Source organism: Xylocopa sonorina, chromosome 3, assembly GCF_050948175.1.
Source record: "Xylocopa sonorina isolate GNS202 chromosome 3, iyXylSono1_principal, whole genome shotgun sequence".
Taxonomy (NCBI): Eukaryota; Metazoa; Arthropoda; class Insecta; order Hymenoptera; family Apidae; genus Xylocopa; species Xylocopa sonorina.
Window position 1 is genome coordinate 12365603 of NC_135195.1, and position 16857 is coordinate 12382459.

The 16857-nt window shown below is 46.0% G+C and overlaps 1 protein-coding gene across 1 annotated transcript in view; it reads right to left on the bottom strand.

Moving 5' to 3' along the window:
- Positions 1 to 16518, bottom strand: part of LOC143433614 (WD repeat-containing protein 55 homolog) — a 128482-nt gene extending 111964 nt beyond the window's left edge. Inside the window, exon 1 of the mRNA XM_076911047.1 lies at positions 16514 to 16518. The gene's annotated coding sequence lies outside the window, so the exon portion shown is untranslated. The remainder of the gene's footprint in view (positions 1 to 16513) is intronic.
- Positions 16519 to 16857: the final 339 nt, after the last annotated feature.

The following is a 16857-nucleotide window of genomic DNA, read 5'->3' on the forward strand; positions in this document are numbered from 1 at the left end:
CGATTAACACCATTTCCCTTTAACGATCCCAACTATAGCTTAGTGGTAGCTTTAAATGATATCGCAGCGATTATGACCTCCCTTAAACGACATTACTGTTTATTCCTTTATACTTTCTGATCCTTCGCTTCTTAAGGGATGATTTCATCTTATGAAAGTCATCGTCGCGTCAACGATATCGAACGATAATTACCAGAAAAAAAATCAAGGCTTCGTTTATCCCTGACGCAGAAAAATAGTCCAAATAGTCCTTCACGATTCCCTTGCTAACCCAATACCTTCGAAAGGATGAAACCACCGCAAAAAGAGGTAGTGCCTTCTCATGCAGGCTCGATTGTCAGCGTGAAAGAGTATATCACGATCACGTTTTTTATACGCGGCCACGGGATCGATGAAAGGATTCGAGATATTCCCTCATTGTTCCCGCACGCGCCCAACATAAAATAAGAGCGCACAGTTCCCCCTCCGCGCTTCCTGCGCTCCGTCCCCGTTAAATTTCCACTTTTTCAGAAACAGTCTGCATCCCCTTCGCCTCGTTTCCTCCACGCGCAGCATACGCAGATGCGTGGTTTTCCCTTTCGAAACTTTCGATCTTTCGCTCACAATTCTCTCCCCCTCCCTCTCCCTCGCTCTTGGCTAGCCTCTCTCTTCGTCCCTCTACCGATTTTGGACCGTTCGCAGCGCCGTTTGCACGCATCGTCGAACGACCCTCGCGCGTGTAACGAATCCGCGCTTTTTTCGCCTTTTTTTTCCTACCAGAAATACCCGGCTTTTGGGGTGAAACGCGCGCGCCCGCGTGCGCACCGGCGGCGTACCGACGGAATCGTCGCGGCGAAGGGGAGAAGAGAGAGCGCGCCGGTGCCGGATTCGAAAAAAGTGGTTAAAAATATGTAAACCGACGTCCACGGGATAGGTAGCACGTGGAGGTTCGAGAAACGGGGAGACAATGTGTCATCGGCACGCGCTCGTCCCGATACAGGCTCCCTTGTCTCTTCCTTTTAGCTTCTCCATGGTCGAGGATGTTTTTTATGGGCCACGATCACGGGTCTAGGCAGAACTCGAGGGGGTACTCGCGCAGGAAGTCGAAGGTGGTGCTTATTTACCGTGGACAGTCGAGGCGAGGTTCGAGGGGTTGCAAAATCGTTGAACCTCTTTAGTCCTGAGAAGAGAGGACGCGTGAAAAGCTCCATGAACCCGTTGGTTCTCGCGTTTCTCTCTTAACAGACGCCGATTAGCAGCGACCGCGGACGGACGTGGAGCTACTAATTACCGAGAATTAGTGGCTCTTATTTGTTGCGCGAAACACGGTAGGACAGAGAGATTAGGGAGGGCTCTTGGGATACATCCGAGGCTTTAAGGTAGGCTCGTGGAGAGACTTTATAGCGGGCGTGGCCGCTGCTCACGGGGGCGTTCGAGTATTTTTAGTCGTTTGATGCCGGCACGCGCTCTCGCCGCTTTTTTAACGCCGCGTCAAGCATCTGCCCTTAGTTAATGTCTCTCCCTCGTCTCCCATAGAAACGTGTATACTGGATGCACGTAAATACCTACCACGAGACCGCGTATACAAACGCTCGGTGGTTTATTGTCTCCGATGGAAAATGGGATTAAGTTACTCGTTCAGAAAACCGCGCGCTGCCGTGCGGGGTAACGAGAGAACGACGCTGTTCTACCCCTGGCCGCGTTATTTTCCATCGATACCCTGTAAAAAATAGAGATCCCTTTTCGTATCTTAATTTATAGAGTCAACGCGTATCACGATTTTATCCAGTTAACAATGACGAGCAGTAAGATCAGCCTTTCCTCAAGCTCAGCGGATACTCGTCGCAGCGTTTGCTGAATATCTCTTTCCTAAACAGATATTCGCTAATAATCCGATCAATTTCACGATATCGAAAGGAGAGAGAAAAAGGAGAAGATAGTAATAGGAGGAGAAGTAAGGAGTTTCGAGGACGCGTATCGCGAATCGAACAAGTCGATGTCATCGATTACACCGTTCCGAGGGACTCGAGTATTCCCCATTAGCCGAATCCGATGTATCACATAATTACCCCGGAGGATCTTGGCGAATGGAAATTATTCGTCTGAAGTTCGCCAATTACGGGTCGTGGAAGGATGTCTGATGGACGAGCGGCAGTCGTGGTACCACTCGAGAGGGCTAGGGTTACCTTAATGGACGATCTTTTAAGATCTGATCGTTCGCTTCTAGTACAACCTCTTATCTGGCTCGTGTGGCTTAGTCAGGGACGTAGCTACCTGAGCCACGGTTATTCCAGATAGCAGGGTCAATTGCTCCAGATGGAGTGCACTCTTAATACAATACGCCGCGATATTAGTCTCTCTTTCAATACTATTCGCGATAGAGTTAAATTTCCACTTCGACCCGCGTTTCAATTAACAAGACACAAAGTTACCAAGCGAAACTTGTATACCTATAACATTTCGTTGTTTTGCAAACACCTAAAGTTGCAAATAGAAAACAAAACCACAGCAAGAGAGCCCGATCGCAGTCACCCCTTTCTGCCTGGCTCTTTACTCTATCCTTCTTATCCTTTCTCCCTTTGTGTCCGGATAGAATCCGTTGTTGGCTCGCGTGCCCCTTTCCAAAGATGTCAGGTACCCAATAACCGCAGACAGAGAAGACCGACGAGCCACGCGAGGAACACGGCAGGGAGTTTAGATAAAACAAGGGGCGGACCACCGTTGTTCTCGGATACCCGATGGAAGGAAGAGGAACGAGCGGCGGTTCGACGAGAGGAAGGGAGGAGAAAAAATAACGGGGCGAGCTTGTGCTCAGCACGCGTTGATGGCTCGCCCCGGAGACAAGATGACGGCGATCATCGGGGTCGCACCTTGGTACACGAGGGTGAACGGTTCTCGCCGGGAAAAAAGCTCGGCTCGTATAATATATGCCTGCGGTCGGCTTCGAATCTCCACTGTCTGTTTTTTCGCGCGACGTTTCACTCGTGGATGGTAGTCTCTGGCAGATAAATTTCTGAATTGAGATACTTGGTGAGACGACGGGAATATAGAGTGATTACGGATCGAGGGTGGCTTTCTTTCGTACTCACGCTTGATACAAGCAGCTGATACATTGCCAATTAAAATCGATAGTAAATTTCCTTACTGCAAACCTGAACTTCAAGACATTTGGAACTGAACAAATTATCCTATAGTTGCGATTAACTAACGTCTGTCTAGACAGGTGCGATATCGCGGTCGTACGTGCCGTCACAAAGCGGCCATCCGCTAGAGATCGCCTGAATCGAGCTTTTCCTCTCGCCGTAGGAAACTGCTCCTCCCTTCACGCCCTCGATCCATTGAAAAATGTCCGGAATCATTATTTTTCTCACCCTCGTGACGTCTTCCCCCATCGAGTGTCCCCTTAGCCACTTCGTGGCGATCGGGAAAGGAGACGGGCAGCCGAAAAGCGCGGCAGAACGCCGCAATTATCGAGGACCAGGCGCGAGTGCGTGACTATGATAAATCTATGATAGAGCCACTCGGGATTTATTGCGCGGCTGGCGCGAATTCGATTCCGTTGCAAGGGTGCGATCGTCGAGAGGGTGGTTTTGTCGCGGGGGCATCGGCCAATCCAGATCGGACCACGGTAATAAAAATATCGGGGAACATCGATGCTGCATGGCGACGACTCGTTGCGATGCGGGGCCATTTCTTTTCTGTGGTCGCTTTTCGTCCGTGACGAAACGCGCGAGGCCCGTACTGGATACGAAACAGGGTGGTTCGAGATACGGGCGAAGAGTTAGGCGCTGTTGCGCTTTTCTTACGCTTTGGTAACGCTTTTTACTTAGGCGTGTTCTTCGTTCTTTAAGAAATTGATTCGTTCGATCGAGTGTCAAAGGTGTTAGAAGTTAAGTAAGGATTTGATCCAGTTAAGAGTTAATAATCGCTCGTACGTGGAGATCTTGTGTATACTCACACATTAAACGAATGATAACATAAACTTGTCTTTAAGAAGAATTTTTTCAGACACGATTTAATGGTACCTCCGTTAGCAGTAGATTTTCATCGAAACGAGCACACTACCGTACGATCCAGCGCATTCTATTCACTGCCGAATAGCTCTACCACCGTCGAATTAACTCGCTGGACTAATAGTCTCGGAAAATAGACCGTGGCCGTAGATCTCCCCGAATGATCTCTCAGTGTACCTAGGACCCTCGGCGTTCATGCTGCAATTCTAATGTAAAGGCTACACCCCCGTGTAATCAATCGTCGATGTTTCGTGGGGTCGCAGAACAACCGTTGTCTTTATTTCCACGTGATTCACGTTGATCACGGGGAACCAAGCGTGAGATTAAACGCTCGATGCCTTGGTTCGGTGTACGTAGCTTGCCCTGTCCCGCTGGAAATTATTTCTCTTTAGGTCGTTCGTCTCCTTAGGGACTGCGAGCTGGCGTTACTTTTGCGTAATTGGTCTTGATGTCACTTGCCAATTAATTGAACAGCACAATTTTGTTTCATTTTATCTTTATTTGTAAAAAAATTGACTCGAGACTGTAATCGAAGTGATCGACCGCAAAGATGTATCGAGTCACGGTCACGTTGCGAAAAATAGGATTCTAGTCGAGAAGGAACAACAACGAGAAGCGTCTCGCGCGAATGACGTATCGAATTTAGCGCTAGCAAAACTTCCGGTGACACCTTTGTGCGTCGACTTCACGGCACTGGCTACGACCATTGCGCTCCGGAAAGCTCATGATCCTCTGGCTGCCAGCCCTTTTGTCGTTGACAAAGGAGTTGACAAAACATGACAATCATAACAGCCATAACTCTCATAACTGACGTGGGTGGAGCGTCCCTGAGCGAGACGAGCGGCCGACAAAGCTTTCTGCCTTCGCTTGCGAGGCCTTCGCGCTAGGCAAACATTATTTTGACAAGTCCTGCTGAAGAGAAAGGCCCACCCTTCTCGGCTTATCGCGGTATTACGAAAGAATTATGCGATATTCGTTCGGGTCAGTGGGACTCTTCGTGGTCCAAGCGTCAGTCGCGATGAGAACGGAAGCTGACGAGAGAGATGTGAGAAAATTCTCGTGGATGATGAGTGAATCGTTTCTCAAGTATTTGCAGAAGAGATAGAAAAGATTAGAATACGCTATTCATTAAGAAAATGCAATTTTCTAATTCAAACGACTGATTACTTAAAAAATATCTAATTCCACCCTTAAAAGGGAGGCTTCCATCGCGCTACATCGATCACGGTCTTTCAATACATAAATCTAACTTGAAAAACGGATAAACACATGGCCGGGGCCATAGCGAAACCTCGATCGAAGGTTGGTCCGAATGAAAGCTTTGCGCGGACACGTTAAAAGGTTTCTTTACGAGGTCGTAACGAGGATCACGGTGCTGTGGCACCGTTCGTGAGCTTCCGCGATCATAAACAGCGGCATAACGTCGACGAAGAAAAGTGAAAGCTATGGCTTTTCTTTCTCCATTTTTCTCCCATCGAATCCGCCGCCTCCGCGTCACCTGCGTTGCGACATAAAACATCTTTTTTATACACCGGATGGGGGTAGACTCGCCGCGAAATGGGATCATTCCAGTTTCCTTTGATACGGCGGTCATTATTTCCCGATACTGGAACAAGATTCGCGGAACGGTTTGATATTTCCGATCGGGAATATAATGCCTTGGATATGTCTCTGCTGAGGCTGGTTTTATTGCTGCTGAAACGACCGAAAGGGTATGGGGTAGTTTTCTTTTCGAAGAATGGACTTTAAGATGCGAATAGTGAATAAAATATAGTATCACAAATGGTGGACGTTTCGTCTTGTTCTTGTACAACCACGACGATGGTTATCATGTTTTCATGATTCTTTACTTATGCTCGATTGATACATTTCTACGTTAACTTAAAGCAAAAAAAAAAGAAAAAAGGAAAACCGTCTACTATCGACATTATTTTAGCTCGAAAACTACCATTTCCACTAGCGCACCCTGTTATTTACTTTTCCTAGCATTACTCCCGACTTTTATCCTTTCATCTCACAAATCCCACCTAGAATTTCATTTACCACGTTAATCGATCGAGCTTTTAACTGGTCGTCCTCGCTCTCGAGTCCTCCCCCGATAAAATTATAGAGAGCAAAGTTACACCAACTTCTGCCTTTCTGGTCCTTTGACTATCAATCTTTCAAGCACGTCCTTCCATTATGACTCGTTTTTCTTAATAACGAGTTTCACCTGGTATCGCCTTTTTTTCCCGCCCGGCATCCTCTCGTCCATCTCGAAGGCGTTTTTTATCAAAGGATAATACGTTCTGTCGTGTCTTTCGTCGCTTCTTCCGTTTCGCATGGAAACTACGCCTCCGTGCCACGTACCTAAGCCGTGACGTTAAAAGTTAACCGTTTTACCAGTCTGTAAGAGGGCCATTTACGGTCTGAATTATATATTTCCCAATGGCTCTCTGTCCCTTTGGCGTGCACGGTGGATTTGCATGCTCCTCTTTCGGGTCTACGGTCTTCCCGTCCGAAGGACTAGCAAAAACGTTAAAATGCGGTTTATGACTTTATGCTTTCCGTATTTTAGCGATATTTGGAACAATGAGACTAGGACAGACCTAACTGTCTTTTGGACACCCGTGCCTACGCCCGTAGCTGAATGCGTTCATTCTTTTCGCGACGGTTAGCCCTGAATTTCGTGCGCGCATAAAGTATTTTCCGTGCAATGTTCTTTTGCGCTCCCCGTTTTCCTCGCCCTATTTCAAACGGAAAAAGGAACGAGAGGACGGGTCGGAACGCGGTGAGAGCTCTCTCTGGTCGAGGAAATTTTCGGCTGCTCGAGTTCCCAAGGAATCGTTATATATTCTACCTTCCTCGTGGACGCGTATCATTAGGATGGAAACGTTTGCAAAATTCAAAATTCGAGATGCGCCTCTCGAACTTGCTATCTCTTGGTACAGCGAACGAATGTTTGAAAGGTGGTGAACTCCAACAGTACGAGCGAACGTACTCGTAGCAGGCTTCGTAGCCTCGCTACTCGCGTAACGTTTCCAAAATATTGACTTGTAGCGATACCGATCTAAGAGGGCCCCTCATTCCGAGAGAAATATGCAAACAGGCATCTGGTTGGTGGGTGGTATTCCATGTTCGTATCGGTCTCCCGACCTAAGAGGTGCCACAAATCACGCGAATAGTTCCTATGGTCGGAAGGTAGCGGTCAGAGGCAAGCCAGGGAAGGAAGAAACGGGACTGCTCCAGATTTCCACGCCTGTTAGGGAAAACAGAAAAAGGCCGACGATGAATCAACTGTGACCGGTACGTGTCCGGCAAATTGTCGCATGGTTTAACGTTTTCTGGAGCACGAAGGTCGGCCTTGACGAAAACTGTCGTTCTTGTTGGGAGTACAAGATTCTTCCTTTCTGTTTCGGAGGTTAAACGATGCCGATCTTTTGGTCGAGCACGTGAAATCAAATGTTAAGGAAACCTTTAGTAGGGGTAGGAAATGGAGGATCGCGTAAAAAATGGAATAAAATTCATTTCTTTATTAGATTATTGAGAACAGGAAAGAGTTTCGTTGCATTAGCGTGTATACGGTTCCTTAGAGGTGCGAAACAGAAGAGTCTCGCGGAGAGGTGTCCACGTAGAAGGAGAAAATCAGTCCCGATTCGCAAGACGGAACTTGGGAGAACGTGCTCGTGAAACGAGTTCATCCGGGTTCCTCGCGAGTTTCCCCGATGATCCTATACAAGCAACGCGTGTTCCTCGAGGTGCAGGATATCTTGGTAAGCCGTAAGCCAAACAAGACTAGCCGGTAAACCACTCGGGTCGCGCGTTATCTGTTTGCAAGCCGACCCACGGGCACAAAGCGTGGCCTGGCTGGTGCGTGCGTCTTTTCGGAACGATAATATTGCGACAACGCTGCACAATATTTGCGTGTTTGTCCCATCGTCACTTGGGTCCATCTTCTATCCTCTCTCTTGCTCTCTTTTCCTGTCTGTTTCTCTCGTTTTTCACGCGAGAGACAGTCACGCGTCGAAAGTCCCGGGGGGATCGAGCAGAATTCGACGTACGCCCAGAAATTGCCTTTAACCAGGCAAACCGTAAACGCGAATCTTCTGAATGACTTGTAAAAAATTTACGACAGAATACTTTATACACGAGTTATTTTCGCATACGAATTCTTGTGATTTCTATCGCGAAACGAAACAAAGAGAAAAAATAGATTCTGCAGCAACATTCAAATTCGAGCAATCCGACGCTGCACCGTCACGTACAGTATTTCGTGCGGGCCGCGGAAAACAGAGGTAAAAAGAAAAAAAGAGGAACATCCAAAAAAAAAAAAAGGAGAATAACCAACGAAAACAAAATCGCGAATCGAAAACAGTGGAGTCCTGCGGCTAACGCGTACGGAGCGCACTGGCCGAACGTTTTCATGGAAACTCGCTGCGTGTCGCACCGACAAAACAGTCGCGTAGCAGAGGCTAGTCTTTTTCGGGTCGCGACAATGGGAATCGTAAATCCGCGGCAATCCCGTGCTAGATTTTTACGACCGGGACCGACGAAGTCAACTCGTCGAAATTAAAAATGGAGCGGTTTTTACCCCAATCCGACTTAATGCTATTAGAATGAATAGACCCAAGGGTAGGTAGTCTTTTTTTTATTGTCAGCGTCCGCGGAGCGCAGCGGTGGCGGGGAAAAAAAAAAAATTTATAGTCAAAGCGTCACTCGTACCCGTCCGTCCACGTCGTTGTCCACCCCTACGGTGGTTCACGAAAAGGCGTAAAAAGGTACGAAAACCGTTTTACGTTCTCCTCTTGCGCGTTCGCCTCATTATGGAGCCTGATCCTGTTCCACGTTTTTACGAGGTGATGACGTCGATCTCTTTTAACAGGCTCGCAGCCTGGTCGCGGCTAATTAACCTTTTGTAAAATAATTTAAAAATTCAATTCCTGGAACAGCCAGTTTTACCTCTAATCCCATTTCGTGTTCTTTTGTCGGACAGCGACACTGCCCGCGGGCGAGCTCAGAAATGCCCTGGCGGACGCGAGCCGGACACAACGTCGCACGGCAACAATGAGACTTCGAATCTTTATTCCTGGTAATGGGTATCTACCTTCTCGGAAGCGCAAGGGTTATTCCAGGAATGAAAAGACACCCTAAACGAATAAAACGGAAATTAGCCGGGTACGGGACGTCTTCGTGCGAGCGTGCCCGTAAAACTCATCCCTCATAAAACGCTCTACCCCTGGGTCCATCCACCTAGTTTCAGCCGCACCAATTTCAAGAGCAAGGGAACTAGTGTTTTTGCGAATATTCAGCTTTCCGGAATCGCTCATTTTTTAATGAAATTCGTTAAATTCACTGTTTTTTATTAGTAACGAACAAATATAGACATTTTTTGGTATCGCGTTTAAGAATATTCTCAGAGTTTCGCTATGATGCTGGGTGATGGACGAATAAGGTTTCACGTCGCCGCAGTATCCGACGTGAATCCATAAATTTCGATCCCAGTGAATTTTTACCATCTCCCGGGGAAAAATCCGATCTGAAGAATAGTTTTCCATGCGTCGAGAGGGACGTAGCCTGCAACTCTTTAAGCCTCTCCCACGGGAGTGCGTCAGGTCCCCGGGGGCAGCGAACAAAACCGGAACATGACTCGGGAAATGCTAAAGGATTACTAGCCGTTTCAGCCTCGTACAGGGGAATCTGTTGGTTTTGCCTATCCTAGAGGATCATCGCTAACCGATCGTCGCACCACGAATAGTGTCGGTATTTTGTAACAACCCTGGGGTTCCAAAATGTTATGACACCGTTTCTGACGTATTCTTTCAATTTCCCTTCATGCAGCTGGAAATGTTTCTTTTAGCGAATAAATACTCCTACAGATTTCGCTTCGATATTTGCTGGGAATTTATGTGGACTCTCGTTAAGAGGCATTCGCGTGGTACTTGTGGCGAGTATTTCAAAACATCAACCCCTATAGTTGGAACATTCATTTCTCTTCTGATTCTCTATCGACCTTAGTAGAAACATTAAACAAAAATCAAGGATATAAACGATCATTTTTAAATCGTGCGAATTTCCTGTCTTAACCACAAACGTCCGTCATCCCTCTCGCGTGACGGGGATGCTTTACGCGGGCGGCGTTCACCCAGTGGGTACCACGAACGGGGCAGAGAATCCAATTTGAGCATTGTGTGTAACGAAAATTGGACGAGGGCCGTACAAACAGATATCATGTTAATTAACAAGGATCGTCCTGTTAATTGGAAATAAAGAAGCAAACTGGACACTAGAGAAGCACCGTCGCATCCATCGTTCGTGGAACACGAATTTCAAGCTCACAGCCGCGGTTTTTTGAGGGGTGGTCACTATAAATAAATAAACTATAATAGCGTGGAACATAAACTGGAACACGCGTATGACCATTAAGGTGATCCTGGTGTGTTTTAGAATTTTACCTATAAAACCGTGGCTCTCTCCTTCTGGACGTTTGCCTGTCGCGAAACGGGTCACCCAGATATTGTAGAGTTTTTACGATCAACGATCGTTAGGCCAGTCGAACAACGGGGTAAAACAGTCCCAGTGATCTGTTAGTTCCGAACCCATAGGAGCGTCGACCGCTTCTCTACGGTCGTAACGTCGCTACGCTCATTATGTGGCATGATCACTCTGCCAACCCTTTACCTGTGGCCACTCCGCGGGGTACCATCGAATCCCCGTACCTGGACGCGCGTGGAATTCAAATCCACAGAATAGTCTCGTCGTGAGACTCGTGGAAATGGAATAGGAAAGAAAAAAATGTCCGGAACCACCAATAAACAAAATGGTCATTTGCATTTTGGATCGAGGGTGCAACAAATGGGGAGGAGGGATATTATGTTTAACCGTGGCATTCTTTTTAGATTGTACAATTAGGGGTGTAGGTAGAATTGGGTGAGAGGGTGGAAAAGCTCTAGTTTGAAAGTAAGAACTACAAAACGGAATTTTATTTACTTTTATAACTGTTACAGTTTTAACATTTTGCGCTCGAACGGCGACTCTCACTCGCGACGATGTTTCGTGTGGCAACTCGAGCGTCTGTATTTACGCTGAATTTCGTTATCTCCGGTTGATAGATGCGATGTATTGGTTCGCGAATATGTTTATGTCTTCGGTTGGAAAGTGACTTTGTGATGTAAAATTTTTTTCCGATTGTAGTTCTGAATACGACGTATCTAGCGTTAGTACAGCTTCGGCGGTCGTAGGAAGCACACGTATCGCGAAATTTTGCACCGTTTGTTTTAAAGTTTTAACGTGCGTCTGATTTTGAATTGATTAGAAACTTATCTATCCATGATGAAATTAGTGGTAGAGCGAGTGTAAACAGTGATGACGTATCGGATGTGAGAAATAGAAAAATTAGACTAATAGACAGTGAATCCGGAAGTAGCAGCGATGGCCTACAAGATTCCGGCAATTCAGAATGGCTTGGTAAGTGTTTGCATAAAACATCACACCAAACGCAACTACAGAATTTGTACTCCGATAATTGTCTTTCATTCATTCACTATCTCGTGTTGCAGCGCCGTCGGACTGAAAAAGTCGTGGAGCGCAAAGGATTAAGATACGTACAACATTTTCTCTAAAATTGTCCACAAAACATCCTCCTTCCTTTTTCCTTATCACGTCGATTATTCAAAGCCGCTGCATTGTGCCATTGACAATTATTCACTTGAATGGAAACTCGATACTGGTCTTTTTTTTTTGGAAAGGTCGACCAGTTTTCCAGTGTTTACGTAATCGTTGCTGGGTTAGGTCGTTGAAAAGCGGTGGGTAGGCCGGAAAAGCTCGGTCGCCGATGTCCAAACCGTCGTTCGATTCGTTTCTTCGCCGGGAAATGGTCAAGCGGGTTTGGACGTGGGTTGAGTAATATTATATTTGTTAATTGTGAAATACAATCCTAGGGCCCGGCTGGATTCTACCTGTGCCGCGTGGGAAGTCCTCCTGGCACGATCTTCGACGGACGGCAACCTGGACGCGGATTTCGACCATCGAGATTTCAGATACTGTCACGCCGTGTCGTGGACGAAACAGTCCAATATCTGCTTTCTTAAAATGGCTATATGGCTAAAAATGCTGTTTGACAGGGGACGAAAGGAGATACGGGAAGATGAAGAGTCATTTTGGCTAGTTTTAGACTTGAGAAATATTCATTGTACATAGTCTTCTAGAATCAATAATTTGTGCTACTTGTGCTATTTATAAGAGAGAAGAAATTATTATAGTTTTTGAAATTCAATCTCAGCTAGTGAAGCATTTAAAGTTCTGGAATTATTCCTGCAGCTTTGAATTATTGGGCTTGGGTCGCTTTATGGAAGCGGTCAGGTAGTTTCACCGGGCTATAGCCTGTTTGAGATCAATTGGTCGTTCAAGGCCATCAGCCAGTAATCCCCACCACGTCATCGAACTATTCAATTTATTATTATACGTTTCTAATGTCCTGTGTATTACTGTTTACTCTAAATACAAGAGGCGTGAACCTATCGGTTTATATTCTTCAAAGTACCAGTAGAATTGCTTGTAACTTGAAACAGGTGAAAGGGGTGAATTATGGCGTTGTTCTTGATCAAAGAAATCTTAAGTGGTCACTTTAATTTAGGTAGACTTTTGAGAACTTTACTACTGTAGCGATTCATAGCAAGTGAAGGGTTAACATGTACTAATATACGTGATACTATAAACGTTAAGAAACAGTTACTCGCGTACCCTCTTTTCTGCTCGAATTACAACGATTCACATATGTACGTCTCCAATCTAAAAGAAAAATTCCACAATGTGCTTGAATGGTCGTACAACGCCATTCACAACCAAGTTTCGTCCACTTCTCCAGTGAATGGCCGGCTGACTTCACAGATTAATCATAGATTTCCGTCGATATCTTTCAAGATCCGTTCCTCGATCGATGGAAAATCCTATTATGCGGCCTGTTGTAGATCGAGGAGCGCGGTAATAATGCGATTCGTACGAACAGCACCCTTTACGGGCCAGCAGAAGGGAATTACGTTTCGAAAATTATTGGAAACCGCCTGTAAGACCCCTGTCCATTCTGAATGCTAAGCTGCCTAATTTCATCCCCCGGTGTCCAGATAGTATTTCATCTTCGGCAAATCGCCCCCCTTTCTTCCCGGAACAGGTAAAAATGGGGGTGAACCGAGGCGCTGAATGTTCCCACGCTTCGGGTTGCAAAACATCGACGAGGCGGTGAACGATGCTCCCAGAACATGTTATTTTCAGGGAAAACTGTTGCGTGCATCGACCACTCGTATCCGGTTATGGACCATCGTGTCGGGTGTGCGACGCGCCGCGTTTCTGCGCGCTCGAAATATGTTTGTTTCAAGCTTCGCGAGCTTTTTCAAAAGTTCGATTCTTCCTCACGCGTCGTATAATATTTTTATGTAGTCCATATTTTTTATAGAAAACTTCTGCGACTGTAATGCTAGAATTTTTAAATTAAATTTTCTTGAACTTCTCTATACTATATATCCGTACAAGAACGATAGTAAATGGTAGTGTCCACCGAATAGATTACGAAAAATTCCCATTTCACGTTAGGTTACCCATCGCTAAATAAGAAAACTGCTGTCACTACACGACAACGGATTCGAGATCGATCCATCACGATCAGCCGCGGCCCCATCGAGTAAACCCAATAAGAGATTGGCGTAACCCTTTTCAGGTAAAGGATCCACCAGTCATCTCTTACGACAGGGAGACAGCGGCAGTCTCTTATGTAAACGACCATTCAAATATCGTTCCCGATCGTGTTACCTGGCCAACCTGGGATACCGTGAAACGTCCATTGAGAGATGCAATTTTTCCGGAAAAAGGGGGTTGGACTCTCTGTGTGCACGCGTAAACCGTGGGATCGATTCGAGATCACTCCTTTCGGAATGCGCGACGCGATCGTCGCGTTCACCGAAATTTTTCCCGGTTATTTGAATAGGAGGGTGTCTCGACCGTGGGAGTCTCGCGTGGGCGATCTTTGGAAAATTTCGTAACGTCCCGAACCGAATTTTCGCAACCGTGTATAGTGGATCACCTGCGTGGCGAAGCAGGTAACGGCAAGATGACACGGTGGATGCGTCAACTGGACTGTGGGAACCGTATTCCCCTTTTTGGACCATTATGACCGCGATCATATTCGTATATATTCGGAAAAATCTCTGACTTAATCCAGCTGGAAATGAAACGGCTTTTTTCTATTCTTTGGTATTTTCGAGAGTCACTGGAAAGATATTAATCGAATAGGAAATTGGTCGGTAATAGGAGAATAGTCATAATTTACATTTCAAGCTAGCCGTGCGCAAAAGAATAAATATTTAACTTGAGACCATCGCGGTTCGAACAGCATTTCGTTGGAAGAGTTAACTCGCGAAGACGCACACGTGCGAACCCTGTTTTACGGGTTTTCCAAGTCGCTGGCGTTAATTTCTACATTTTCACCCGCCTGTTTATTTTCTTTGCGTTTAGCGGCTTCCGCAACGGCGCTTCTTCCCGCGTGAACGTCATTCGACACTGTTTACCGTCGACCACTTAAGGGTGGCGGTGGTAAACGATCCCCGGTGTCCGCGTTCGAATTAAACAGCGAAGGGCTGCTGGAAATGTGTTTCCGATTTTAAAAATAGAGCGCTCGGACGGTCGGACACGGAACATTGTGAAGTTTCACACGGCGCGTCATGTGGCACTGGACCTGCCTTCGTTCTCTCACGTCCATCCGGTCACTTCTACCCCCGGACGTGTTTAACTGCGTGTTTTCTCAGGAAAGGGATGCAGTTCGAATACTCTCCGGAGATTACGCTGCGTGGTACACTTATCTCTGAATCGGTTGGATGACAGGAAAAATCAGAAAGAAAGTTGGCTATATTTTATAACGCCGCGTATCTTCCAAAGAGAGCCCAAAATGTCTGCAATTTGGATAATTAAATTGTCAGATAGGGACATTTTTTATGAAATCGTTCATCCTCGATCCGGATTGCGCGTGGATCAAAAAGCGCTTCATAGTTTTTAATATGAAGGAAGCACATGTAGGCTAAGAAGCATTTAAGCGAGAAAACGTCAATAAACGACCGGTCTTAGCCTTCTCCTTATATTGCCTCATTATCGGCGCGGTTATTGTACGACGCGAGATGATCGCCCAAAGATTTTTACAACCCTGGATAGGATAGAGCGATCGTAAGGTTTTACGAAGAGGCTCGATCCCAACGAGGAAGACGGCTTAGCGTGTAGCCTGTCACGGGAGGAACAAACCACATTTCGCCCTAAGTAAACAGCCACGGTAGGCCCAAGGCTGGCATTATGCAACCTGATGTGACCGGACCATGGATATTTCCTTTCGCTTCTTGAGTACCAATATACTCTTTTTTCTTCACCCCCGTTCCTATTCTTCCCCTCCTTGTCTTTCCAGTTCTTTTCAGGAAAATTGCGGATACCCGCTCTTATACCGGATACTACGTTTGTTCAAGCCTGGTCTCTTCCTACTGTAATGCTATACTGGGAGAGAAAGTAAACCGGGGGTTGCTTGAAAATCGGCTGAAATTGCGACACGATTTTTATTGATATTCTGATACCGAGTCTCGAAGACATTTTATTGATCGCACGATTAATTGCAATTTTAATATATAATATTCAATGTAAGTAGCTATGTTCTCATCGTAGATTACGAAAATTATTCTCGCGGCTCGAAAATGACGCACGTTCGAATTACTCCGTTTCGTTTCGCGTGCGGTTCGCGAGGGTGTAGCTCGTTTATTTCCGCAAACTGCTTGATCACCTGTTCCGTTAGACAGCATGTGCGTCAGGAAGCACGATAGCATTGCTCATCTTTCATTAATTATTAATGTTCGACGATCGTTCTTCAAACTCGCGCGCTCTCTTTCCGAGATGTTAAACTTGGGGCGATAATATAGTATGATTTTATGCATCATATAGATCACACGTTTTTTTATTAATTTGGAAGTTAAATAAAGGGGTAAGCAATTACGAAATATATAAATAATGCGACCAGGTACGTGAAAGGAGAATTGTTGATGCGTGGTTTGGGAGCACAGAAATGAATATAATTTACGGAGGAACGAAAGGGCTGTCCTTGATGGATGGCCCTCGAGCCGGTACCATTATTAATTCAATCCTTTCTTGACGTGCTCGATCGGGAAGTGTACCTGTGGGATCCGCTGCGATTAATGCGGGAATCCACTTAATTAAAATGTATACTGTAACAAAATGGAAAGGTACACCGATTACCATAGTAATACGTTTAATGACCAGCATCGGGGTAAGGTGAACAGCCGTACGGATATTAACTCTATTATTAGACACGTCAAGTTGATTGATACTTTCGTAAGGCCGCTGCACGCTACATTATAATATTTGTTTTTTTCATTTAGAATGAATTATTGTCTCGGTGTATACTTAAACGTTCCTCCTTCCCCCGTCGGTCTATATACATCGATGAATAATAAGTCTTCAGTTCTGAGAGTAATGAGCTTCGAATGAGTAACTACGCACCCAACATATGTGTCCTCGTTCACGAATTATTCTTTAACGTCGATGCACCATAATCGTACGCACCGTTTCTCAAAGGGTTAATCGAGGATACAATTTTACCGATGTCCAACAGCGATGAATCCACCATCCTCGTCCAGGATCCGCTCCCCAATTCCCTTTCCGTTCACGAACTTCTGAATTTCTCACGTATTACTCAACGAGGACTCGTTACCCAAACGGCACGTCCACGCTGAAAGAGTTCGCGCTCTCCTCTCGGGGTAACGAACATCCCCGGAGGAATGTTCCGTTTCTACGATTACCCTTCTAGTTTACGAGCCAGGTTACGTTCGAAAATGGCCCGCGCGGCTTT